Source organism: Prinia subflava, chromosome 11 (assembly GCF_021018805.1).
Source record: "Prinia subflava isolate CZ2003 ecotype Zambia chromosome 11, Cam_Psub_1.2, whole genome shotgun sequence".
In the NCBI taxonomy this organism is placed as follows: Eukaryota; Metazoa; Chordata; class Aves; order Passeriformes; family Cisticolidae; genus Prinia; species Prinia subflava.
In genome coordinates, this window is record NC_086257.1 from 20,277,441 (window position 1) to 20,304,569 (window position 27,129).

Below are 27,129 nucleotides of genomic sequence, written 5' to 3' on the forward strand. Positions count from 1 at the left end.
TTTATTTTCCTCCTCGTTTTCCTTCCTTCCATCTCTGTTTACAGTAATATTAATTAATTACACAAATGTAACAGCCTTGAACTGTCTGATTCATTCTTTGAGACTGTGTCATCATCTTCCACATTGCCAGAACTCATTTTCTGTCCTTATAGATTCACATCTTAGTTTTTTTATTAGTCTTCTAATACAAATAGAAGAACAGCAAGGTTGGGCAGCCCACTGCTGAAAATACAGTTTTAGAGACTGCCCTAGAGAGCTTTGCCACAAACTTTGTACTACCATGTAAACAAACTGTCCAAAGTACAAATTAAGGGTATTCTTTGGAAGTTCTAGTTAATAAGTTTTGATTTCTAGTTAAAAGAAAAATAAAAAAGTCTGAACTTTCAGGAAATTCAACAGCTATTTCAAATATTCATTTAAAATTTCTTTTAGAACAAATTCAACACATTAAAATTTTTTAGAACAAATTAAGCAAAATGTATATCAGAACAGCAAAAACCAGGTATGAAGTATAATGTATTAAAAATGCTTAAACAGCTGACAAATATGCACACAGCAAGGCAAGCAGATTTCTGCAGTGCTAAAGTAGAGCTCATCAAGCTACATTAAAATCCCAGGTGAAAGAGAAAAAGAAGCAAAACCCACACACAGGGCAGGTGACACCATAAATTGTTCTCGTTTTCCTTACGGAATCCAATTCTTCCCCATCTTCTTAGGAGTTTACAGAGTACAAAAGTGACGGCAAAGTGATTTTCTTCAGTTCTCTGACTTTTAAAAATCTGGTAACAGCAATAGTGATAAAATGCAGCAAATGTTTTTTTCATATGCTATGAAAAATCATGCACTGAAAGAGCGATTTTTGGCTGTTTGCCAGATCACAAAATATGCATGAACTGCTGCTGAAGAATCCCTTTAGAAATACAAAACCATCACAAACCAATTCTTTCTATATGGTCTGGGTTTTTTGTTGAAGTTAGTGGAAAGTGGAAATCTCTTGTCCTATTACCATTTGCAAGTCACACTTCCTGGACATCAGAGAAAATGCAGCAAGGACAAAAATTACTCTTAAATGGAGCACTGGGTCTGTCTTCAGGAATCTTCAACTCCTATTTAAAGGATCACAGGTATTTTTCTGGATGTTAATGAAGTTTCTTTCACAGCAATTTTAGTAAAACACTGTATTTTTGATTGCAATCTCAAAAACTGAAGCTCAAGGAAAAAATAACTAAACCAAGTTTTGTTAGATGTAATTGTAGTTTAGATACTTCATATCTAAACCATCTCAACTATTTCTTATAATGACATTTCAACAGATATCCAATCTTATGGTAACTCTTTTGCATTAAAAGGGGTAGACTGATACTGCACATCAAGCTCACTTATCCAGCCAGCAAATAAGTAGGAAAAACAACCTTTGTTGTTTTGATCTCCTCACAAGCAGGAAAATGCACTATAAGCACCTAACATACAGTGAAAGAGTGAGAAATTATAAATATGGAAGAAAAGAACACTATCAACCTTAGAAGTACATATTCTTTAGAAACAAATAAAACCACATAGCTGTTCATATTTTATGTGACTACTACCACGGCACACAACACTTTGGAAAGTAATTACCATAATGTGCAAATACTTCTATATGAGAAACCACAAAATAAATCTGACTTTTAGTGGTATTTTCAAGCGTGGATAGTATTATACAGCTTCTATACACACTCATAAGGTAATTGGTAAGAACTTCTAGCGTTTCATCCTTCATAGGCACTGAAAAGTCAATGTTATTTAACTGTTGCACAAATGTTAATAAAAAGTCATAGTCCAGGGAGCTTACCCCGGGTCAACAGAAGGAATCCAAGAACCAAAGTTATTTCCAAAGTCCAGACAAGAGATCTGAAAGAGAGAATAACAAAGGGTTTGTGACAAAGCTGACACGGAGTCCTCTGAAAGGAGCAAAATCAATTGTGACATTTTTCATTTATTTGTAAATGCCTCTTTGGCAGTATGCTCACTCCAAACGACAGCTGACTCTTATAGAATAGGGGAGGTGAGGGTAAAATAGAGGAATCCTGACAGTTGCTTTAATGAGATTCTGAATTAGGATCACTCCACCACTTTCCCTCAACAAGGAGTGTGCCCCTCACTTTCAATCTTATATCCTCCAATTTGGAAAGCATTAATCCCATGAAAAACTGAACTCAGCCTCCTCTAATCACCATCACAGTTCTTCTTTCCACCTCCTTCACCATCTGACTGACATTTATGTAGGGAGTCCAGTCACAATTTAAAATAGGTGTAAGTAGCATACAGCAAATTAAACTTCAACCTGATAGAATTCCTTTAATCAAAGTCTAGTTGCAGTGTGTGGGGGGAGGACAAGAATCTTGGAACAGACCTCAGTTTATGTTAGGATTGAGTTTTCCTTCCAGCTCTAGGAATTATGCTGCTGGAAGCCTTCAATGCAGGGACCTCTGATGCTCACATTTTCTTTATAACAAAAATAAATAGGGAAATCTGTAACATGACAGGTAACTTGCCTTGCAAATATTGAGACTAATAATCATTCTGGGGACAGCAGCAGACAAGGACTTTTAATAACTGTAACAACAGGCAATGTGATATCACCTATTTCAGGAAAAGGCCACTGGCTTGAGGATCCAGTGCTTGAGTGGACTTATTCTGACATAACTCTTATCTGACATATCCCATCCTTATGTTTTCCAACAATAACACAATTTTTGTTGTTCGAACTCGTTTTCTAGTGCTATATCACATATCTTTCAATGAAACTAGATGACAGCACTGAATATATCAAGGTAGCCTCAGGCTGCTCTGAAATTAGTATTTTATCCTCTGTTAACATCAGTAAATCATTTGTATTACAATGATAAGGTTATGTAAGAAAAACAAACACACACAAAAAAAAAACCATACAGGCATTGCTACAAGAAGCCTGAATCCCAACTCTTCTGCCTGCTCTAGCATCTTCTGAAAGATGAAGCTGGTGAAAGCACAAGAGAACAAGTCTTGAGGAGCAGCTGAGGGAGTTGAGGGTTTTCAGCCAGGAGAAAAAGAACCTCATCACTCTCTACAACCACCTGAAAGGAAGCTGGGGCCAGGTGGGGTTGGTCTCCCAAGTAAGAAGCAAAAGGACAAGAGGACACTGCCACAAGCTGTGCCAGGGCAAGTTTTAGCTGGCTATTAGGACAAATTTATTCACTGAGAGGTGTGTCCTTCCCTGGCAGGGGTGCCCAGGGAAGTGTCTGAATTCTCACGGCCAGAGGCATTTCCAAGATGTGGCACTGGGGGCCATGGGCTGCTGGAGGACTGGGAAGTACTGGGTTAATGCTGGGAGTCCATGATCTGATTCTAGGATTGATCTGAAAAACTAAAACATCTGCAGTCATACTGATCAGAAACCAATTCCATCTCACCTCTGGATGAAAGCTGGCTAGTAAGTCATGTTGGGAAGTTCACAATTAATTACTCTGGACCACAATCTGCTAGACAATATACAACATAAACATTGAATAAAGATCATTTATTTCCTGAAAGAAGAGAGAGATGGGTGATATTTATGGGTTACAGAGTAGTTTGCTTGACACCCTTCAGAGAACCAGGGGAGTCATCTATGGTTCAGCAAAACTTCCATTTTCCGTTGGATCAATTTGTTTAAAAAACACCCAAAAATTTTTGACAGTATTGTGGAGGTTTCCAGAAGAAATCCTTTTGGCACTTTCAATTTGAGGATGCAGTCTTTGAAACCTTTTACAAAATCTTTCCTGGTGTATAAGATTTTTGTGAGTCTCAGTTGATGGAATCAAGGGCTGTGATTCACTTTCAGTATCAGTATTTTTTTTTCCCTCTGAGATCCACTCTTTGCTGAAACCCTTTTAAATTAGCCTAACAAAGCCCAGCACAACATTAAATCACCTCCTGAGCATATCAATCTCAGTTAACAAAGAAGAAAAAACAAAGTACATTTCAAACCAAATTCTCTGGAAGTTTCTTCTGATTGATATCAGATCTCTTCAGTTAAATAATCCCTCATATTTCATTCCTAGAAATAAACAGTTACTCTTAGTAACCTTTCCCACTCGGATGGAAAGCAGGAAAGGGCAGATTCTGGCCTCTGCTCTGGTAAGGGAGTACCAATGAAAAATAATGAAGTCAGCACGCACTTGGAAAAAATATTATTTAGCTCCAAGGAAGGTTGCTTTATAATTCAGACAGGTGATCTAGAGGCACAGCAGAGCAATAATGACTAACATCACATACTAGAGGGAGTATAAATTTTAATGATATCACCCATAAAACCCACATTTTAAAGGTTACAAAACAGAAACAAGCTTACAAAGAAAACACATAAATCATTCAAAGTGTCAGGTTCCTATTCCTTAGCTATTTTAAGAACTAACAGCCTGTCCATCACTAAACAAACTGGAATATGCTGTACTCATTTATGCAGGACTGAAGAGGGAATGTACACTAGAGTTCAGCAACCATTCACCCCTACAGCCTCCATTCTTAACAAGACAATAGCAACAGCCATTTGTAACTTCACTGATTTATTCATTACTCGACAAAATTAAACAAAAAACACTTGATCAAATTCACTTACATCTAGACAAGATCACAACAACATTTAATTAGCACCATAATTACATGGACTCCTAATCCAGAGACATTAATGCACTTCACTATTTGCTCATACACACTTCATTGCAGGCCCTTAAATATGGGGCATTAAAGGAGGATTAATGGGGCATTCCCATTCAACAGACCAGACCACTTTCATCCCATGCAGATGAAAGAGAAACAGAGCCTTGTATTATCATTTTTAATTACTGTAATTGGTCCGCAATTGCAACTGCATCTATTGTTGTCCCTATACACACACTATCAACACAGAACAATTCAAATGGCTGGTTGGGAAATGGTCACTTAGGGCCAATAAACCACTGCAAACAGTGAACTCTGACAGAGCCATCATTCAAATCCACAAATCACCTTTTGAGCTGGGTTTTACAAAAATGAGGTGTAGTTTGGCTCAGTGGTCGTTTCTCTTAGTCACAGAAGCTGGCACCTCCATTCCAGTGACAGCAACTTCCACCTCCACAACACCAATTTTCAACTCCAGAGGGTCCCTTCTGGGAGCAGCACCCAAGGGCCAGGCTCACCACAAAAACCTTCCATGCATGAGGCTTCCTGTATTCCATCTCAGAGACCAGGCCGTCAGGATTTGGTTTTTTGTTTGTTTGTTTTTTTGTCAGGAGCTCATTCTGTTTTTACATTACTTTTTTTTTTCTTAGTATCATTTTATATTTGAGCTGTTAAATGGATAACCCAAAATTGATGTATTCATTTTCTTCAGAAGTAGACACACACTAAAAGACACTTGAACAAGGTCATTTTGCCTTGTTGCAAAGTCCAACAAGATTATCAGTAAAAGCCTTATCCAAAATCTTCCCATGTCAGAGTATTTCTCCTGGCTGGATTTAATACTGACTGCAGATTTGGGATCTAGTCTCAATCCAAATCAGAGTGCAGCAATCAATCACTCAACTCCAGAACTCTCCCTGGCAACACTCATGGGATTTCCAACAGCAACCCCGCGGTGGAATTTCTGCATCCAATTACCACTTATCAGAGGCCACCAATCTCTTAAACTTTAATGGTTAAAGACAACTCAGTGTTTGGCTTACAAAGGCAATAAACACCTTAATGCTTTCAGTAAACTGTTTGCCTTATACTGTGGTTTTAGTTCTGGAATCTTTTTCTGCAGCTCTGGAGGAAGTTTATTTAAGTAAACTGCTAACCTATTCTTTTTCCAGTCTTTGTTTTCTCTAGGAAATTATTTAAGAAGAAAACCCTCGAACAGTGATCTCTGCATTCATACAGCAGTGAACTTCAGATACAGTAATTGCATAGCTGTGAGCTATGACGACTTTCCCATGGGGGAGAAATGACCTGGTAATTCAAGAATGACAAAGTCAAAAGTAAGGTAAGCTGGGGGAGGGAAAGGATTTCCCCCTAGGATGAGATAAATATAACTTCTCACAGCAGTGTATATGTCTCTTAAGCCTCAGGTGGTTTTAAGTTAATGAGATTAGTTCCAGCAGGCAGTGAAATCCCAGGATATAGGATTTATATTTCAGCAGTTTTCACTTCATCCAGCAAGCACGGTGGAGTCAATCTTTGTGTCATTTTGTTATTGTCCTGGTTTGGGTCTTGTTCTCAGGCTCAAGCCCGGCTAAAGCACCTCATAACTCTGACTTAAAAGCTTAAGCATCATGTAAAGAGTGTGTTTAAATGTTTAAAAGGGAGGAGAAAGGCACCAGGCTTAATCTGTAGGAAAGGATTTTTTTGTTTAACTTTTCAGATGTGCTTTTATTCAATGGAATTTGTTCTTGTACTTTTACTAAACCAAGGTCACATGCATTTTTTTCCTAAACATACAAAAAGCCCCCAGAATGCACTGCTGTAAGAAACACTGCCTTTAAAATATTTACACCCTAAAAAGATGGACATTAACAGGTTTGGATGACTGGCTAGTTCAGTGTTCTACCTCCTCAATGATTGCTACCCAGTTTGGAAATAGCCAAAATGAGCTCCTACCCAGTGACCACCCACTGGATGTTCAAGCTGCTGTTTCACTCCAGTGCCCAGATCTGCTCATACAAGAAAACCTTCACTCCTTTATACCATTACAAGAGCTGTAAAGCAAAAGGCTTTTAGAAGATTAAAAAAATAGGGAAAAACCGAGGTCAGATGATAACACAAATTTCCACTAAGAATTCCTCCGCAAACAGCCCAATTTGGACTTACAAACACTGAATAAGAACAACTGCTAATTCAGCAATTGTTTTACACTCTAGATATTATTTTCAGCTGTGAAATTAAATCTAACCTTAACATCACCACTGTAAAGAAACTGCAGAAAAATCTAGTGCTGCCAGCATGCTTTAGGAAGCTCTTCCCCATCCAACAGGGGAATGACCTTTACTCCTCTCGTGAAAATGTGCAGACATCACATCAAGAAAATGCTCATATTAGTCCCAGGCTTCTTTCCAAGACAGTCTGATTAAACTTCATATCCAGGAAGCACATGGAGGAATTATTTTTATTGGGGTAATTTAACCTCAAAATACAATATGAACTCTATTTAAAAGACTTTCTAGAACGCCCAAGTCCATTACAGGGAAAGCTGTATTGAGTTTAGTTTTAACTTACAAGCCTGACTTCAACACAGGCAAATCACACCCACACAGACATCACTGTTTGAACTTTTTTGTCTGTTTTACTTATTTATTTCTAGTCCCAAGTCTGCCTTCCCATTCTGTGTCAAAGCATTACCACATTATCTTTACATCTTCTCTTCATCCAGAGATGTTCCTCTTTCTTTAGGCTTTAGTGCTTCATAACCAGGTGCTTTCAGTTACATACAAAAAGTTCAAGCACCTCTTTGCCAAAAGAAGAGTGAGTTCCATCATAGCTCAGAGTGAGGAGTGGCAAAAACTCAAAAGTTAGGAGACTCATTTCCTTTTTCTCTGGAAGAACCTCAGCTGGTACAAACAGGTAACATGTAACTAGAGAGAGGCAACCTCAGCAAATGAATCTGAGGACAGAGGCCAAAATCTGATCACAAACTGGTTTTGGCACCAGAAAATTCAAAATTCAATTCAAAACTCTGGAACCTGAAATTTTGGATAAACACCAGAGCATCCAGTATCCACCACTATGTGGACTGGCTGTAAGGTGGAAAAATGCAGCTGCACAGGGATGCAGTATCACACACAGGTGAGATAAAAATGCATTTATCTGTAAGACACCCAAATGTTTGCTTACCTGCAAAACAAATACACATTTGCTGTCAAGGTAAATCCAATGAGTATTTCCACACGTGCACAGATCAAAGCATGCAGTTTTCAATTAAACATAACATGCAAATATGAATTCCAACAATATGAAAATGAACTACCAGGGTAATTACTCTGGAAGTACTGCAATTATGAGTGTCATCAGAATGCATTATGCTCTGTGTTGGCTAAAGAATTATTCTGTAATGGGTCAGAGAACTCCTTTCCACACCCTTTAACAATCAGCCCACAAGCTTCAGAGGGGGTATCTATTTTAAATCTCTGTCATCATGTCACTGCCAGCCTCTGAAAGAAACCACCAGAAAAACACTTCCCAAAGTATGAAAACAAGGTGTATTACCTTAAAATGCTTTCAGAAGAAAACAAAATGCAGTGGTCTGCAAATATTTATACTTTTTTTAGGGTCGGGAAGGTCAGTTAAAATGAAACATTTTCATTTCTTGCACAATTACAAGTCAAGCTCATGCATAAATACCTGCCACAAGAAAAAGTCTTTAAAATAAGTGGTCATTAATAGGTGTATGATATTCTAGAGGATTTTTGCAGGAAAAAAAGTGCAGCTTTGTCATTCTATTTTAAATAGCTAATGTGTGTTCAAGTGCCATTATCTACTCTGACTAGCTCTTTAAAAAGAAAAAAATCAAAATGCTTGTTTGAACCTTACCTTTCTCTCGGTCAGTTCCCCTTTTGCTAAGTGCAATTTTTTTGCAGAAAGAATCATTGCACAGAAGTTCCCCTATAGAACCTATTATCAGCATTTGGCTGGAGCCAGCCCAGAAGCATTAAGCTTCCTGAAAAGCAAAAATCAGAGTCAAGCTCTAGCTTTTCACAGGAGCAAGGGAAAAATGGCCTGATTTTGAGAACAGCTTGCTGCACCCCTCTTAGCCAGCAAACAACTGCAATTTCACAACTGCATGTCACAAGCTTTGGATGCTCTCTCCTCCATTCAGAGAGCCACACATCCCTAGGGCTGGTTGTATGCAAGAAAGAACAAAGTTGTGCCCTGACACTTCATTCCCATGGAGCAGATGCAGAACAGAGCATCTAAACCAACACTGCTGCTGCAAATAAAGGGAAAACTCATCCAGTCCTGTCCCAGAAGGTGAGAAGAAAAACTCATGCCTAGCTGTATGTATTTATCTTCTCTATTCTTTGTTTCTTCATCTTACCTATTTGTTTCTCTGTTAATGTCTGCAACATTAGAAGAAAACTATACCCTAGAAAATGGAGTGTTTTACAGAAAAAGAGGAGGAATTTAATCTCCACTGTAATGCTCTAAAAATGGTGGAAAGGCCATGTATACTTACAGAGATTACACACAGACACACTTTCAAGCAGAAACATAAAGTAGCCTGAATATAGGCGGGGAAATATCAGAGTTCAGTGAGGAAATTCCACTTTAAACAAGAGTATAATCCAGGAACTGCAGCTTTGGCTGGCCTGGGACAGAGCATACGCTGCAGGAGTGAGTGATCTGAGTCATGCTAGAGAATGGCAATACTAAAGCTTCTCAATTAAGCAAGACTACTTCTGAAGAAGGAAAAAAAAAAAAAAAGGCAAGGCAATAAAAGATCAAGTTTGAAGTCTTCTACTCCCTGAAATTTTTGCTCCTAAGTCAAGAAGTGTCTGGACACATCAGGAAAGAATCAGCTTCCTTCTGCTGCAGGAATGCAACAGATTAACCTGATGCATGGATAGAACCTTGTTTGGGAGAGGAGAGAGATGCTGGCATCAGCCTGATGTACATGAAAGCAGACAGGCTACAAAGTTTAAGGAAGTATGAAAACTTTATGAGACAGTTTTGTGATTAAAAAGGAGATAATGAAATGGACAGGAGTTGTCAAAAAAATGTTTCATTTTGCTTTGCTTACTGCAATAAGTATTGATGGATACATTCCCAGCTTCATTGCAGCAAGCATTAGATTAGGGCTATTGAGCTAACTCACTATGATGCATCGCATGACAGCAAGAAAAATTAAACAGTTCAAGCTGCGATCTTGTCAGATCTCAGAAGGCTGGCAGGACATGAGTGATCTAATAGGGAACTTTCACAGAGAGCTGGGAAATACAGCCGGGAATTCAGCTCCTGTGTCTGCCGAGCAGATGCTCAGCAAGCTTGGCTCTGCAGGCTGAGGCTTCACCCAGGCTTCTGACCATGGAGATCATTAACCAGACCAGTGGCACCTTTTGCACCTTAATCCTCTCTCAACACAGAACAGCTCCAGCTTACACAGCTCACACAGACACAACAAAAACAAATGCTTTGGGGGAGCCCTTGAGTGGAGCTGCTCAAGTAATTTTATTATTTTAATGACAGGTGACACCTTTTTTTGGTTAAAAATCAGGGCAGTTACAAATCAATCTTTGTCAATCTTCCAACAAGAAATGCCCTTCACTTTCCATGCCAGCCAGAAGCGCTGCAGCCTCTTCTGCACTGCAACCACCAAGTGGCTGATGAACAACTACCCACAGCCAAGATTTCTGAACCACCAACCACAAAAATCTCCCTAGAACTGCTGTGTACGCTCAGCACATCAGGATGTTGCACATCCCTCATTAAAAAGACCACAGAACCACATGAAAACAACTGAGGGTTTCCTCAAGCACTGCAAGCCTAGGGCAGGACTTTCCACACACCAATGATACATTCCAGTTGTTGAAGAATGTTCTATTTTAAATAAGTGACAGTGTGACAATGCTCTGCAAATGTTGTACCAAGGCCTACCCTGTAACATTAAAATGATTTTGCAGATTGTACTGGAGGAAATGAAATGCTGCTACATTTCACTAATGGTTTTCACACCTTAGATTCCAGTAACGTGCCTTGGTCATTTCACAGGACACAGCTTACATTAAGTCTTGTGTACCTGCTAGCAATAGGTTCACGATACTTAAACTTCAAAAACAGGTAACATCATCTCTTTTAACACTATTATGTAAAAATTATCACATAAGCGTTAGCAAGAGTCCTCCAGAATGAATGCGGGTAAGTTCTAATTTTTCCTGTTTTCAATTCTTTCACCAACCTCACTCCATTGTGAGTTTTCATGGGTGACTTCATCACTGTCACAGAGTATAGCATAAATGTCCCATTGCATTACAGTGGAAAAAATTTCTGTGCCAAGTCTTAAGCAAACAAGCAAGCAACGTTACTTACTTTTGATATGAAGAGATTGATAACTTTGAGTTTTAAAACTGTACCTTGTGCTTCCCTGATCTTCACATCCCATAAGAAAGGTAGAAAATCCTCATCTGCAAATTGCTAAAAATAATCAGTTGCAAGATGTGACCTTGGATAAAGCAATGTTCAATTGGCCAGCAAATTTTTTGGAGGCATCACTGTTATTAACTTGCAATTTTTTCATTTCAGTCTGCCAGTGATGCTTGACAGGTTATAATTTTTCATTTTCTCACTTGGCTGATGCTCACTCAAGTAGAGATTATGGAGATAGTGGTGGAGAATTTTTACAAAGATTTTTCCCCTTTCACTCAATCATGTCAGTATTCAAACACAAATTGTCTCTGCAAGGTGGGTTACCTCTCTAACAGGATTACTGACAAAGATCCCGTCAGTATTCCAATGGCAAGAACAGTTCTCCCCTCATCTGGAACTCAGGGGCTCTCCAGTGCATTAATGGACAGCTGGACAACTGCTGTTCATGCATTCCCACCAGGAATGATGTGGCCCAACTACACTTCTGTTTTAATAGTTAATACACAATAGAAGTTCAAAATCTTAGTGAGTTAGTATTTTCCCTTGAGGTCACTGCTCCTTCAATTTCATTTTTTGAAAACCACTGATCCCTTTCTACTATGAGTATTCCCCACTCATGGCTAAGTTTCTTTGCCTCCACATCACCTTCCCACTCTCTCATCATTTCCTTGCCACTGATTTAATGCATAAAAACTGTAATGAACAGCTCCTCCCAGTGATCATCCTGGAACAACACTTCCTATTTCTTAAGTGTGTGTGGAGGTTTTCTTTCCTTTTTCACTCCAAATATCATCTGTTCACAAGGAAAATGTCCAGAACACAAATATCTGACTGAACACAAACAGATGCAGAACTGCGTTATCAATTAAGTTGTTCTGCCTTTAGTGGTGAACCAAACGCATCCTCCTGCCAGAAGACCCATTTTGTGAGAATTCTCCAACTAAAAATGCCTGTCCCCCCAGCAACTGTGATCAAGGAATTGTACATGACATGCTGTGAATATTTGCAGCGCTTTCCTCATTATCAGTAAAGACTTTTCTGTTCCTACTCTCCTAGTCAGAGTTTGTGCGGGAAGGTGACGGTGAGGGGAAGTCGAAGAACAGATTAAAGGCTGCTCACCAGAAGCATCAGTCACCACACAAGGCACCATCATCCATCAGAAACCACAGTTCAAACAAAGCTGGAGACACTACGAGGTTTATACTACTGGATACAGCCCAAATGGTATTAAAACAGTCTGACAAAACATGCCATTGCCTGCCTAATCTTCCATTTTTAGCCTTCCTACTCAAGCCATGCAATATTCAGTACGAAGCAGAGATCACTGACCAGAGTGCACAGAGAAATTCACGTTTATTTATCTTGTCTTTCACTTTTTAAACTGTATTTTCAGGTATTTATTATCCTAGCAACTGTGTGAAGAATGAAATCCATGGCAAGACTGCCACTGAAAATAAGCTTCATCATTCAGTCAAGGAGATTAAAATTTTGGCTGATAACTAGAGTGACATAATAAGGTTTCTAAAGTCATATGACTATACAAAACTATTCACTCAGATCTGCTTTTTATTGCACTTTCTGGAACATCTTTAGAGAGACAACATAACATCACTCATTTTATATGCAGGGAAATGAAAACACAGGAAGAAAAGTAGCATTGGCCAAGGGGAACAGTGGCTGTATTTTAACAGTGACCAAGTCCCACTTGTGTTCAGAAATTCACATTCTAGACATTTTCCTTGTGAACAGAAAATATTTAAGTAAAAATTAACAACAAAAACAACAAAACAACAATTAGAAAACAACCCCCAAATACAATTCTTCAAGTGAGACACTTTCCCTTCAGTTCATGACTACATTTCCAGCAGCCACACAGTCCAGAGAACAACAGATAATGTTCAGGAGCTCCCCAAGAGCCTATTCCCAGCTTTGCCAGAGCTCCTAGTTTTGTGATCCCTGGCTTACAACCCATGGAAAGTCGCTTTTAACATCTGCTGCTCCATTAAGACATCCAGCACACCATGAAATCGGCAGGGAGCACAGGGAACTCCACCCTCAGGGCACGCAGCATCCTCCCGGGAAGCTGAAGCAGGTAAGGAACCTGGCTGCACAGCATCCATCCTGCTTCACTTCATGGAGATGCAATGCCAGCCTCACCACACTGTTTGCAGAACTACAGAGCCTCCACTCAGACAAAATTCTGATCCTAATAAAATATTTTTTCTCAATTAACTTGGAACTAGGTTGGAGAATATATATATTTCAGTAATATATAAATATGCTATTATAAGTTACTTTTGAAGCAGGGTTATTTGAGTTTTACGTTTTTTCCATTCACCTCTCAAACTGGACTTGTTCCATAAGCTGATTAACACTAATTTAGCTCTGTTAGTGACCACTCGTGCCAGTCAAGCACATCATGTGATGCAGGGACAACACAAAACAAAAAGGGACAGAACTGAGTTGTATTAGTCAAGGCTGAGTTTCTGAACACAACACTCCAAAATGCTCAAGTCCTTCCATGCATTTCTCTCCACCGAATTAATTCTCTTTAAAAAGTACCAAATTTGCATAAAGTCTGACCTCAGGTCCACTGAAGTCCAGCAGTTGACACGTCTGGAACAGACATGAATTACAGATGTGAGCAGCTACAGCTCTCTAACAACCTCTGCTAGTTAAAAGGAAACAAAATTTGATGTAGCACTAGGAGCTGAATTTTAGAAAAAAACAGCCTTGAATCTTTATGCACCTGCCTAAAGCTAATAAACCCATACACAGATCAGGAAAAATCAAATTCAAATAAACTATTCATGAATCTTTGTTACTTATACATAAGGAATCCAATAAAGAAAGCTACTCTGGAAGCAAAGAATGCAATATAAATGTGTTCCAGCTTCCTTGCTGGATGTTTTTTTAACTATATCCCACCCCTGCTTTGCCCTGTGGTTACGTGTTTCAATAACTCAGACTTTTCTTAGGCACTCATTATTGTACAACAATCTATTCTGCATATGATATTCTATCTGTGCAAAAAAGACACCAAAGAACCCACTTTCTCCTCCCCAGAGCATCTTTTACTACTGAATAAAAAGATTTCTTTGATGTCTGCCAATGCAGGACAACTCAAGTTTTGTGCTGTCACATCGGTGTGGCAGACCCACCACAAGAACCCCAATGCAGCTCTCAGGTCACCCCAAATGCAGCAGGAACACGTGGAAGGGGCCCTGCACATGTGAGTTGGGGCTGCTCCCATCAGCTCTTGACCTTCAACCAGCAAAAGTCATCCCAAGTTAAAGCACTAAATGGACAACCCTGACTTTTCCGTATTTTGTTTCAGCCACTGGTGTAGCATTTACAGTCACTGAGTTTGCCAGTGACTGCAGATCTTTATTCATGACCAAAAGTAATTATCTCCTCACAAGGAAGTGAAGTCTTTGAGATTTCAGCAAACATTCTTCATTAATTTGTTGAATTAGCAGAAGAAAGAATATAATCACAAATATTAATGCTTTGCTGAACAAGAGCCCTGACTTAAGCACTTGGGGGTCATCTGTAAATCCAGAGATCTAAGTTTCATTGTCCCTTAATCAGACTGATTGAAGCAGTCAGACAAAAGCCAAGCAGCTCAGGTGCGTTTTGGATCAGTATCTTGCTTCAGGTAAAGTCTTTTATTTTGCCTAACACACCCACACATCCCCACCCGAGAAAATGGGGCTTAAAACAATGTCAGAGTAAGTGTAAATAAAGGAAACAAAGGTTAGTGGCTGGGGATGAGGAATACATATTGCCTAGAAAGACACTAAGCTATTAATGAAAATTTTAGCATCTATTTGATAGGGTATTAACTAAAAAATTCCAATATTAATCTAGAATTCATGAAGGTAAGAACAATCTTAGAAAAAAAACCCACACACATTTTCCAACAGTTCAACTTCATTACATTGATTGCAAAATCGTGCATATTTTAGGCTGTGTATATTTATTTTGTTCAAGTCTAAGCTGCTGTCCAGTCCACCTCACACAGCCAAGTGAGAATGTAAAAAACAAAAGTACTACAAAAATGCTAAGTCTTCAAAAATGTCCCCTGGAAAAGTCTAGAAATCTCTCATTTTACCAGAACCTTAGATAAACACTGAATCCCTCTTTATTTCATATTGGTGTTCTTACTGTGAAGCCCTGACAAACCACACTCAGTACAGAATCTGCTCAAAGTACTCCTGATTAAATTATTTTTCATTGGCCCTTTCTTTTAATTTTTAACTTGCTGCAATAACTAACAGAATACAGCAGAGAGCTCTGCAGAATCTGAATAGTATGCCAGGGTTAAAAAAAATGTTCTGAAACAGAAGTCACACATATTGTCCTGCATGTTATAGTCAGTGCCTACAGACTATCAGAAATTAGGTTTTAAGCAAAGCCCAGATTGAGAAAAGATTACCAGGAAAGACTGAGGTAATATTTATATTATCTTCTGTACATTCAGGAACTTTTGGGTGCATACAGAATGTCCCCAGGAGGCTCCTATATCTAGATTTCCATCACTGAATAATTATTCGGGTTTAATCCATTTCCAGATTGCTTTTTATTTGAGAAATATCTACCCAAGTTTCCACTCAATATCAAAAAAGAAAGGGTCAGTGTGAATTTTAAGGCAGTTTGTGAGGCACATCTCAGATTACTGCAAGGCAATTTCCACTATATAGTTTCAAAGAAAATTCTGTTCTTTTGTTACACCACTTTTCCTCACAAACCAGCACAACTTTGTGTCAATCAGCAGTCAATCATTTGAGCAGAGGTACATCCACAAAGCAGGTAAGAACACTGCACATTGCACAAGATAATTGAATAAAAGTTTCTGCATGGAATTCCTCCAAGGCAAGAGATAAACAATAAATGGATTAATATTCCCTACAGAGCACTGCAATAATGATCTCTGAAGTTTTTCTGCAGCTTTTAGTTAATTTATTTTAGAACCAACAGTGTAAATGCAAGCCTCTAACAGAATAAAAATCAAATTCCCACTAAAGTAGTTTAAGATCTAAGTATCTCACACTTTTCCTTTAAATCACATTCATATCAATTCTGAAAAACCAAATTACTTTGATATATCTCTTACACTGACACTTTTAAGCCTTCTCAGGACATCAGGGATATTCAGACTTTTGAGCTGGTACTTTAAAAAAATACGCACTAAAGGTCAAGAAAATTTTCCCCTTTTTTTTAGTAACTCTTCTATCTCATCTTTCTAGGAAGTGTCATTACTTAACTCCTTTCAACCAAAACAAAGAAAAAGAAATGTCTCCATTAAACATAAGGAAATTGACTTCAAAACTGAATCACACAGAGTATCTGCTAGAAAAAGAAAAGAATTACTTAGGCTTTGCCACTTAAAGGAAATTATAGATCTAGAAAGATATTTTATTCTATAAAGGAAAAAAAAAGTAAGAAAAACAAAGAGCAGACAGTAGTCCTTATACATCAGTACTTTTTTTCAAAAACACTCTCTTCTGTTTCTCACAAGATTAAGTTTTTTCAAGTTTCTCATCTATGCTTGGATGAGCAAAAAACAGCGAACAAAAAAATCTGCATTAGGAAGCAGCAACAAGAGCAAGTGTTTTACTTACAACCATTCAACTATAATTTGATATTTACTAATGCTTTTTCCATTCCTTTCAAGTATTGGAACACAAGTCTTTTACTGGAAGGAAGGCTGGAGAACAGCAGAGAATTTCACCCCTCCCTTCCAAAGGCTGTCAGTCCCTCTCTCTGACACACAACACACACAGACAACTCCACCAAGCCCTGATCTATCAGCAGCTAAAAACAAGCACATTTCAATCCTGGAGTGTGTAAGAGAGAACTAAAACCTCTTTCAAAAGGGACACTGTCTCGGGTTACTGGCACATAACTTGAAATAACAATTCCAGAATTCTTCAAACTTGCTATTTCCTAAGAAATGCACATTTCCTTTCATAGACCTCAGATCCCTGTTAGAATAGGCACTCAGAAAAAATCCTATAAATGTTCTCTACAGCCTTTCTGAAAACCACTTACAAACTCAGAGGCCACAAGCCTATCTGATCAAGACAGCAGATATTTAAATAAACCTTTTATTGTCTATATACATCAGTGTATAACTGCTGCACATGTGAAAACGTGTATTTCATTCCAGTTCCCTGTACTTAGAAGTGCATTGATAATTCTTATGGCAAGAACCATCTTTACATTACTCACAAGAATAAAACAGCAGGATGCTCCATTTTACAAACAAAAAGGAACAGCAAAGCAATAACTTTACCAAAAAAACCTCAAGCAAACAAAACTAAAATTCCACACTTGTGCCTACCTTGGAACACATATTCCAGGAATCTTCTTGCTCCTGGGAATTTCTATTTCTGAACTGCTGGATCTCTGAATATTCATATTATTAAATTAAAACAAAATTACTTGTAACCTTTGTTTTTTTCCTGCAGAGCAGACACGTCTTGCTCTACAAAAACTAAACTGTTCTCAAGAACTGGTTAGATACTGAAACCCATGTAAAACACACACGCAAAGTTAGTGAATTTACACTTTAAGAGTCAATCACCCACTCAGCCTCAAAATCTACACTTAATTGCTGGCATACAAAACACACCAAGAATGAAGTGTGTATGCAGAATCACTTTTTGCTATGGTGAAGTATTAACAGTGCAGAAAAGCCAGCTAGACCACAGGGGAAATTAGTATTTATCCACAAATACACTTATGAAAAGCAGCTGTTACAAAACATGAGGAACAAAACCCTTTTTTGACTGAGGATGAAAGCAAGAGAAACGTCCCAAAATAGTCATTTTCAAAGCATTACAAGTAGGTGGATGAAGCAAGTGAAAAGAAACCACAACTTGGCAATCAAGAAAAGCTCTTTATTAAAACTGCATAGTCTAGTAATTGATCAGGATAGAGAAGTTATTTTCATTTTTCCCTGGAAGTACCACATTTTCCACAGCCTCCTTACTCACCACATGTACTTTTCCTATTCTTTTCCTAGTCTTTTGATTTTTTGACAAAAGTCAAACCATCTGGCTCATGCCAGACATTTGCCCATGTTGTATCTGTTTTCCAGACAGCAGACACTCATCAAGCATCTAATACATGTGATTAGCTGGTAGGAAAACAAGAATTCAATTTGACTTAAAAATATCTTTGCATTTGTTCTCATTCCATCCCAGGAGAACACTGCCTACTTATCTAGAGCTCAGAGAGACTGAACAACCACTGGTTGAGCATGTTGGACATATGCTCACACATCATCTCTGGGCCAGCTCTGTGGCCTGAAAACAAGACCAGGCTTCTCCGAGTGTCCCAGCATCTGCCTCTCTTGTGGAAGCACTTATATAAATGATACTGAGAGGCTTTATTCTCAGTTGATAGAGTAAAAATATGTAGTAATGCAATGTCTCAGTACTGACAGAAAAATTCCAGAGGCATGTTTCTGTCATCATGTAACTATCTTCCCTGTTTGATCCAAACTTTTTGGGTTTTCCCCATTAATACACGGCTGCAGTGGCCACTACAGCCCCTCTTACAGGATGGGGATGAGGGCACAACTTCTTTTAATAGTTAAAGCAAGCAAGAGTCTGATGAAGCCATTATATTCTTGTATTGTCAGAGTCCTCTGAACGAGTAAATCCATTAATATTTTATCAGGCTTCCACAATTCAGCCTCAGACTGAGGCTAGAGCCAGAGGCACAGTACATTCCATTTTTATACACAGGTGACCCCCAAGGTTCCAGTTTCCCCCTCAGAGGGAGCTCCTCCAGGCAGCAGATGCTCTGCAGTGGTTCCCACAACAACTACAGTATCAACAGGAAGATTTTCTAAGTCCCCAACATAATGCTTTATTTGTTGTGGATACAAGGTGTGTATCTACAGCAGTTCAGTAATTTTTTTTGCTGCTCTCTAATTACATTCCAAATATTCATGCAAGACATTATTTCCATGCCAGAGCTCATACAGATTTGTTCCTACCAAAACAGTACTAAAACAAAGTCATTTGAAGCAAATCACCATGAGGAAAATAGGCTTTTTAACATGCCCAAATTTTGTTATAAAAACCCCCAACAACTAAGCAAGGGAATAGTGAAAAACAATTAACTAATGTGGACAGCAAAACAATGTAAATCCCTGCCTTCAGTCTCACCCAGCATGATGTTTGTGATTCATAGATGTAAATGTCTTGGAACACATTTGTAAAAAATTATGTTTAATAATTTAATGTGTCAAGGCAGCCTGCAGCACCCACTTAAAAGTTCCTCTGAGACTTTACTAACAAGTTTGTTTTTTCTCACAATTGGCATGACCAGTGGATTTCAAATTTCATATTAAAAGACAAATAGGAAATTTAATCATCTGCCTACTGTTTTTCCCAGGGGATTTTAGATCAAATTTAGTGCCAATGAAGCATCAAATTGACTGCAGAGAAACAACTACGGTGGTGGTGAGCTGTCCAAGGGTGCTGAAGGAGCTGACTTGTGCCACCAGGGGACTGTTCTCCATCAGCTTCCAAAGCTCAAAGTCTGAAGACTGGAAGAGTCAAGTCCCAAAAGGCACCCAAAATAAAGGTGCAGAAACTTGAGATCATTCAGTGCCACTTCATTCAGGACCACTCTTGCCAAAGGACTGAATAAAATAAACTTTACTCTTGCCTACACTTGGGAACAATCCACATTATGCAAATACAGTGAACAAAGGGCCAGTGTAACTCCACATCTCTGCTGGCTTTAGAACACACTGACATCAGCTGTGACACAACCTGGGATGCTCCACAGGAGCTAAAAACACTCATTTCTCTTAGACAACCTGGAATAAAGCAGTAGTTTCAAAGTGTAAAACTTCCTCGAAGTCCTGCATACAAACACCATCTGCTCTTTTGTGAAAGGTATAACATTTGAAATAACATTCTTTTCTCTCCCTCTTAGTACATTCCATCATGAAGAGAAAACTTTATTTATATAAAGAGCCCGCAAAATGAAGTTCCATAAAAACAGGAACATATGGCCAAATAATTCTGAATAGCACTTAGCATATTCATCCGTAAAATAAGAACTATAATGGGTAGATAAATAGACCCAAGTCTACTTGGAAATTGTCAGTATACACATGGCTTTCTGCAAATAATTAGACGTTTTTAAAAAATTTTCTCACCCATCACTCTACACAGATACTTCACATTATAGTTTTACTAAAGTTAATCTTTTTAAACCACAAACTTGGCCCATGACACTTTATATCATACACATCAACAGCCTAAATCAACGCATAAAGAAAGAAAAAAAATTCATATATTTTATGAAAGTTAAATTTTTACCACCATTGCAAAGATAAAGCTTGAAACAAATTTAGATAGTCTCTAATATGAACGGAAATATAAAGTAGAAAACGCAGAACCTTTTTCCTACTTGGAACATACAAATAAGTACCTAAATACAAAAACTTAAGACAAGAATAATAACTTAAAAACAGTCCTGAAGGAAAGCATGAATTTGCCTACTTTCTGCTATTAGTAACGAGAGAAACAATGCATGGTCAAACACCTTGGTCTTGCACTCACTGCTGCAGGTTTTTCTGTAATTGCAGCATTCAGAATCACCCATCATCCAGCTGTTTGTAAGCTGTTAAATATTCGTAAGGAAGTGTGCAATCAAAGAGCTTAGAATTTGTGGACTGAGCCCTAAAAACCTCCACTTTTTCAGCCATTTCCTACACTGAGCAGTACAACAAATACCCAGCTTTCTCTTCAGCATGTATCATGAAACTTTCTGGATACTTGCACATTATCCCTTGAGACAAGAAGCACAATCACCTTCAGACTCTCAAAAATCCTTCCAGCTGCAGACTTTTCCTGCTGTAATTTGCTGCAGTTTTGTAACCAGCTGGTCCTCATCATATACATGATTTGGTTCACCAAACCACACTCCCTCATCAATCCCCTGGTCATTGCTTCAGTATCCTCCGGGATTTAAGAAAAAAGACTGGTTTCACTGAGTGATGTGCGCTTAGCTTGGTCCTTTCCATTTATTTTGATGATCTCTCATCATATTGAAAGCTGATTCCTGACATGTTCTCCAAAAAGCTGAAGCGTTTACACAAGACAGGCATATCTTATTTGACTTGTGCTTCAGCTTGACTTCTGCTCATCCTGTCAGAACTGTGCCCCAAAGGGAGGATTTGCTATTTTGATGTTCCATTCTTTAATTTCTCCTCATGCTGCTGTCATGGTTTAACCCCCAGCAAGGGGCCCAGCCTCGCACAGCCACTCCCCCACAGCGAGAAGTGGGAGAGAATAGGAAAGTGAGAAAACCCGTGGCTGAGATAAAGCCAGTTTAACAGGTGAAGTAAAAGCTGTGCACGAAAGCAAAACCAAACACGGAATTCGTTCCCCACTTCCCATGAGCAGGCAGGTGTTCAGACAACCCCAGGAGAGCCTGGATCCATCACACCTAAAAATGGCTTGGGAAAATAAGCACCATCACTCCAGATGTCCCCTTTTTCTGCTTCCCCAGCTTTATGCTGGGCACAACACTATTTAGTCTGGAATATTCCCTAGGTCACTGGGATCAGCCATCCCAACTCTGACCCTTCCAACTCCTTGTGCACCCCCAGCCCCCTCACTGGTGGGTGAGGAGCAGAAAAGGCCTTGGCTCTGTGCAAGCACTACTTAGTGCTAACCAATACATCCCTTTACTACCAACATCATTTCCAGCACAAATCCAAAGCACAGCCCTGTTCCAGCTACTGGGAAGAAAATTAACTCTATCCCCAGCAAAACCAGCACAGCTGCCTACAATTCCACTAAGCCTAAGAGTTGAAAGCATTGACTGCTAAAGGCATGCAAAACTGAGCACAGGAAAAACCTCAGAACATTCCTGCTGGCTCTTCACCGCAGGAGATAATGCATTATAACACAGATTTCCCCCAAATCTCTGCAGGATCTACAAATCCCTCCTTGCAAAACCTCCAATAATTCCCACACACACAGTATGTTCTGTTACCACCCTGTTGTATTCAGCAGTTTCCTACAGCAGCCCAAGTGATCTCGTCTATGAAAGTTACTCAATGACAAAAGGATTTGGTTTTTTTTTAATTTCACCTTTCCTTCAGATTCTGAACTTCAACCCCCTTAATTCCCACAGTACTTTCATGGAAACTTGTAAGGAATCTTAGCAACTGGCATGTTGATTGAGTATTTAAAATGACCAAGACCTCCTAAAGCAGACACTGAGTGTAACAAGATTTTTGCATTGCTAAAGAATTACTCGCCAACCCAACTTTTCAATCTTCAGTACAGTTAAAACAAATTCTTGTTTTAGAATTCTTTGTTTTGGGAGTTGGACTATATGATCTCCAGACATCTCTTCCAACCCTAACTATTTTGTGATTCTGTGATTCATTGCTTCCAGGCATTTCAGACATTTAAGAGTCTTCAGTTAAGAGTCTTCAGTCCATCAGTTCTGTTTTAATTTCAACAGTCTCCTGGGCTAACCATATTTTATTATTATTTTTTTATGTAGATGCAGGTATTTAGATACAGAAAAAAATACTTTCATCATCTGTTGTGACTTGTATAGCACATGGACACATGTCCTCAATTAAGTTTTACTTAGGTAAATCTTAAAGGAAGAATACCACATTTGAATTTAAATTTTTCTTTGATCGATATCCAACCATAATGTGCAATAAATTACCCTCTTGCTGAAGATGCAGTTCTTATTTCTACTGCAAATGTGTCTGGCTCATATTTTAGCCACAGGATCTTGATATCCCACCATTTTCTGCTGCATCACAGAGTTTCTGTTCACAAGGTGCACACTTTAACACAGCAATCAAGTCCCTCCCCTCCCTTCTCTTTGGTAATATTTAACATATTGAGCTCTTAGAATTTCTCCCCCAGGAGCTATTTTCAACCCTTATTCATTCTTATAGTTCTTCTCAGAAGTGTCTTTGACTCTAACATCCCGCTTGAAGTATGAACACCCAAACTTGACAGAAGGTTCTTGGTGTGATCTCATTAGTGCTAAACACAAAGACACGGTACATTTCCTGCCCAGTAATATAGAAATTGGATCATACTGAAGCTTTTCTGCAAGTTCTCTCACATTAATCTGTATTTACATAGAAAACAGTTAACTTGAGAAGCTAAAACAAGCAATCAAGAGAAAACTAAAGAACAGACCCAAAAATTCTACCAATTCAACTTCCCAGGTGACCATTGCATATATCCCCCTCCCTACACATGTTTGGGAGACACGTCCCTCTAATTTTCAAGCAGAAAGCCCAGAACAACTGTGTGACTGCTGAATCCTTTGGCTCAGGATAAAGGTGGAATGCTGTGCTTAGTAATATATAGAGTTAATCAGTCTGAATTCGAAGTCAAGGCTTACTGAGGTCAACAGCCCATGTCAACAGGGTTGCATCATCGATTTTCGACACAAGTAACAGTTCAGTACAAATAACAGCATATTTTCATTTTTATTCCGTTCCTGTACCTATTCTGTGCTTCAGACATCCATAAAGAACTGCAAGTTTGTACAAGAAACCAGAAGAAGCAGTGTTGGTGAACCTTCATTTGATTACTTCTTGACTATGTTTTCAGACACGCACGCAGTCCTGGCATTCTTTTCCTCTGCTAGATCCCAACTGACCAACAGATCCCATGGCAAGAAGATGTCTGAGAGAAAACAACTGCTCTCCTGCACTCAGCCTGGGCCATGACAGGCATACTTGATTATCAGTTTTTTGGAACTACACAGGTACTGGAGGATGAACAGTGACTTTTGCTGCTCCCCTGCACAGCAGCGTTAACCAGGCACACACAACTGGCAGACCCAGCAGATGCATGCCCGAGGAGGAACAAAGTGCTGTGATGCACATGTTGCTTTGCTTTCAACTGATGACAGAATCACAGAACCTCCCAGGCTGGAAAAGGCCTCCAAGAACATCGAGTCCAACCATTAACTCAGCACTAAACTGTGTCCCCAAGTGTCACATTTACACACTTTTCAAATCCCTCCAGGGATGAGAACCCCACCACTCTCCTGAGCAGACTGTTCTAGTACTCAACAGCCTTTTTCTGTAAATGTTTTTTTCCCCAATATCCAATCTGAACCCCTTAGGCAGAAGCAGTTTCCTCTTGTCCTTTTGCTTGTTACTCAGGAGAAGAGACTGACCCCCCACCTGGCTAGAAACTCTTTTCTCGGTCAGAACACTGAGTTACTGGAGGCAATTTCCACATCAGTATCTGCTCTGTATGCCACAGCTGGAGATAATACCTATTTCATAGTTGGATTAATTGCAAACTGAAGCATGATGTGCACAAAAATGCAAAACAGGATCCCAGTCCTACTAAGTTTTCATTTAGACCCATCTATCAATGACGTCCTCATATTACATAGTATACTCCTAATGAACTCATTTATAAATGTAGCTATAATGCATGTGTCTAAATACCAAAGCAAACATCACAGGGGGAGACAGTTAAAAAAGAAGAAAAAGAACAGAACAGAAAAGAACAGCATAGCACTGCCCAAGCTGCATTTAAGCAATTCTATACTGAAGGAACACTGGCCTGGCCAACAAAATTATGTTTAGAGTAGATTCAGAGCCACTGAAAAAGTCTGAGGACGATTACATGTGAATCGGGAAGAACTTCTGAAATAAATCTGTTTATTAATGGGGATATAAAGCACTTTGAAAGTCGATTTTTGTCTAGTTTGTATTCATACCCTGAGGTTATTTAAGAAACAGGAAAAAATAATGCAGGTATGTACCACAGCAGTGACAAGCAGAGTTCAGCTATGAAGATTAACAGAGCGGGAAGTCATATGATCCAGCATGACCATGGGAGCTGCTACCAAAAAACTGCAGCTTGTGACATGCATGTGAACCACGAGCATCCTTCTATTAACTTGGACAATTCTGACTTTCTTCCCATTTAAACTTTATTTTCTGCTTTAGACAAACAACCCAGACCCAACTCTTCAATGCAAAAAAACAGTTTTCCATTATCACAAAAAAAGTATTGCTTCTTTATCAGACAATGTGACCTGTTAGTATCGTTTCAGCCAGCATCATCAGCCATGTAAAACTCTCAATTTTAGGGATGTGAAAAAAAAAAAAACAACTCTGCTAAGTTTAGACAGATACCGAAGTCAAGAAATATCTGATGAAACTTGGAAAAAAGTGTGTTTCTCAGGGATAATTTATTGTTTTTTAGTGAAAATGTGTGTGTAGCTCTAGAGTTTCTAATTTAAAAAACTCCAGCTGAAAATAAACCTGCTAAAGGTAACCTGCACCAGATCGTTCTTTGGCTTGTTTCAGGTGATTAACTTTATAGTAGATCATCATACAGTTAAGACATCTACTAGGAATGTGATCCATGACCAAAATTCAGAAGACACTCTTTAGTATTTTGATGATAGCAGAGATAAAAGCTGCATTATGGATGTACTGGGACTCATACAAGAGCTCTTTAGATTAAAGTTCTAAAAATACATACAGAATTGCTTGATATATAGGACTGGCATCGTTACAGTCTCAGTCATCTAATGCTTTCCATATGCTAACCACTGAACAAATAAATTTGCCTGTAAATGCAAAAAATACATACCAAGTAATAAATAACCCAAGATGAAACAGGCTGTTCATATCAGGGTTAAAAATCTAAATTCTTTATTTCTTCCCCGAGTATTTCTGTCCTGATGACTCAGCAACATTGCTGTAAGTTTCAGCTGAAGTCAGCGAGATGCCTCAGTGCTGTTTTGCAAATGTCAACTCCACGCTCGTTACGGAGTTTGTTTTAATTCCAATTTTGAGGCCATCTCAGTTTCAGCAGACAAATACCTGCTAAAGTCAAGGAACTCTGCATGGATGGAGAAACCAAGACACTGAGCATCACAGAGAAGGGCGACAATGACAATGTTGTCCTAGAAGGAAACTTGCGAGATGGCCCGGGTGCGTTCCCGGTGCACACCCCAAATCCCGAGGGGAGCGCGTCCTGTCATCCCGCCGGCTGCGCTCACGGCTGGCAGCGAGTTTGCAACCTGTGCTCACCGTGCCTTGGGGGCTCTGCTTCAACACATAAAAGGCGCTAACACACCGCTCAGTTTCTAAACTCAGGCGACACTCGTGTCCCGTTTCTCGGCGAACAGAAAGCAAAGAGCAGAACACGGAGCAGCAGAGGGAAGCAGGGATGGGGAGAGAGCGGGACCATCCGCACGGCGCATTTACCTGTCCTAGCCCAAACCCAGCCCGGAGCCCCCGGAGGAGCCACCGCAGATCCTTTCATTTCACCGAGTTCTGAGTTACTTTTAGAAAAAAAAAAAAAAAAAAAAAAAGAAAAAAGAAAAAAAAAAAGAAAAAAAAAAAAAAAGAAAAACACGCATGGAGCTGACCGAGTTCGCCTCGGCGCTGACAGCCGGGCTCCGCTGTCAGGAGTCGGGGTGAGGAGCCCGGGGATCCCGCCCGCCCGCCCGAGCCGGGGTTACCTGCGCTGCCCGCCCGGTGCCCCGCGGTACCTGCGCTGTGACCGGCGGTACCTGCGCTGCCCTGCCCGGTGCCCCGCGGTACCTGCTCCGTGCCCCGCGGTACCTGCGCTGCCCTGCCCGGTGCCCCGCGGTACCTGCTCCGTGCCCCGCGGTACCTGCGCTGCCCTGCCCGGTGCCCGGCGCCGCACGGCCCGGCCCGGCCCGCCCAGGGAGTTTTCAGCAGCCGTAAAGCGGAGCGCGCCCGGCCCCGGCCGTGAGGGGCCACCCCGGGGAGCGCCCGCGGGGCCGCGCCGGAGCCGCCGAGCCCCGAGCGCCGCCGGGACGGGACGGGAGGAGATTCACGGCACCGCGGAATGGTTGGGGTGTAAAGAGCATCTTGTTACAACTCCAGTGCCGTGGGCAGGGACACCTTCCGCTAGAGCAGGGAGCGCAAAGCTCTGTCCAGCCCGGCACTGAGCGCTGCCAGGGATGGAGCAGCCGCGGCTGATGTGGGCAACCTGTGCCAGGGCCTCA

At 39.9% G+C, this 27,129-nt stretch overlaps 1 protein-coding gene across 4 annotated transcripts in view; it reads right to left on the reverse strand.

The window, feature by feature from the left end:
* The window catches only part of NAALADL2 (N-acetylated alpha-linked acidic dipeptidase like 2), a 417,141-nt gene extending 390,354 nt beyond the window's left edge, over positions 1-26,787 (reverse strand). The window contains exons 1-2 of one of the 4 annotated variants that reach the window (XM_063408209.1): positions 26,772-26,787; positions 1,832-1,890 (exon numbers count right to left, since the gene is read on the reverse strand). The gene's annotated coding sequence lies outside the window, so the exon portion shown is untranslated. The other 3 variants (XM_063408206.1, XM_063408207.1, XM_063408208.1) reach the window with 3 other exon arrangements.
* Positions 26,788-27,129: the final 342 nt, after the last annotated feature.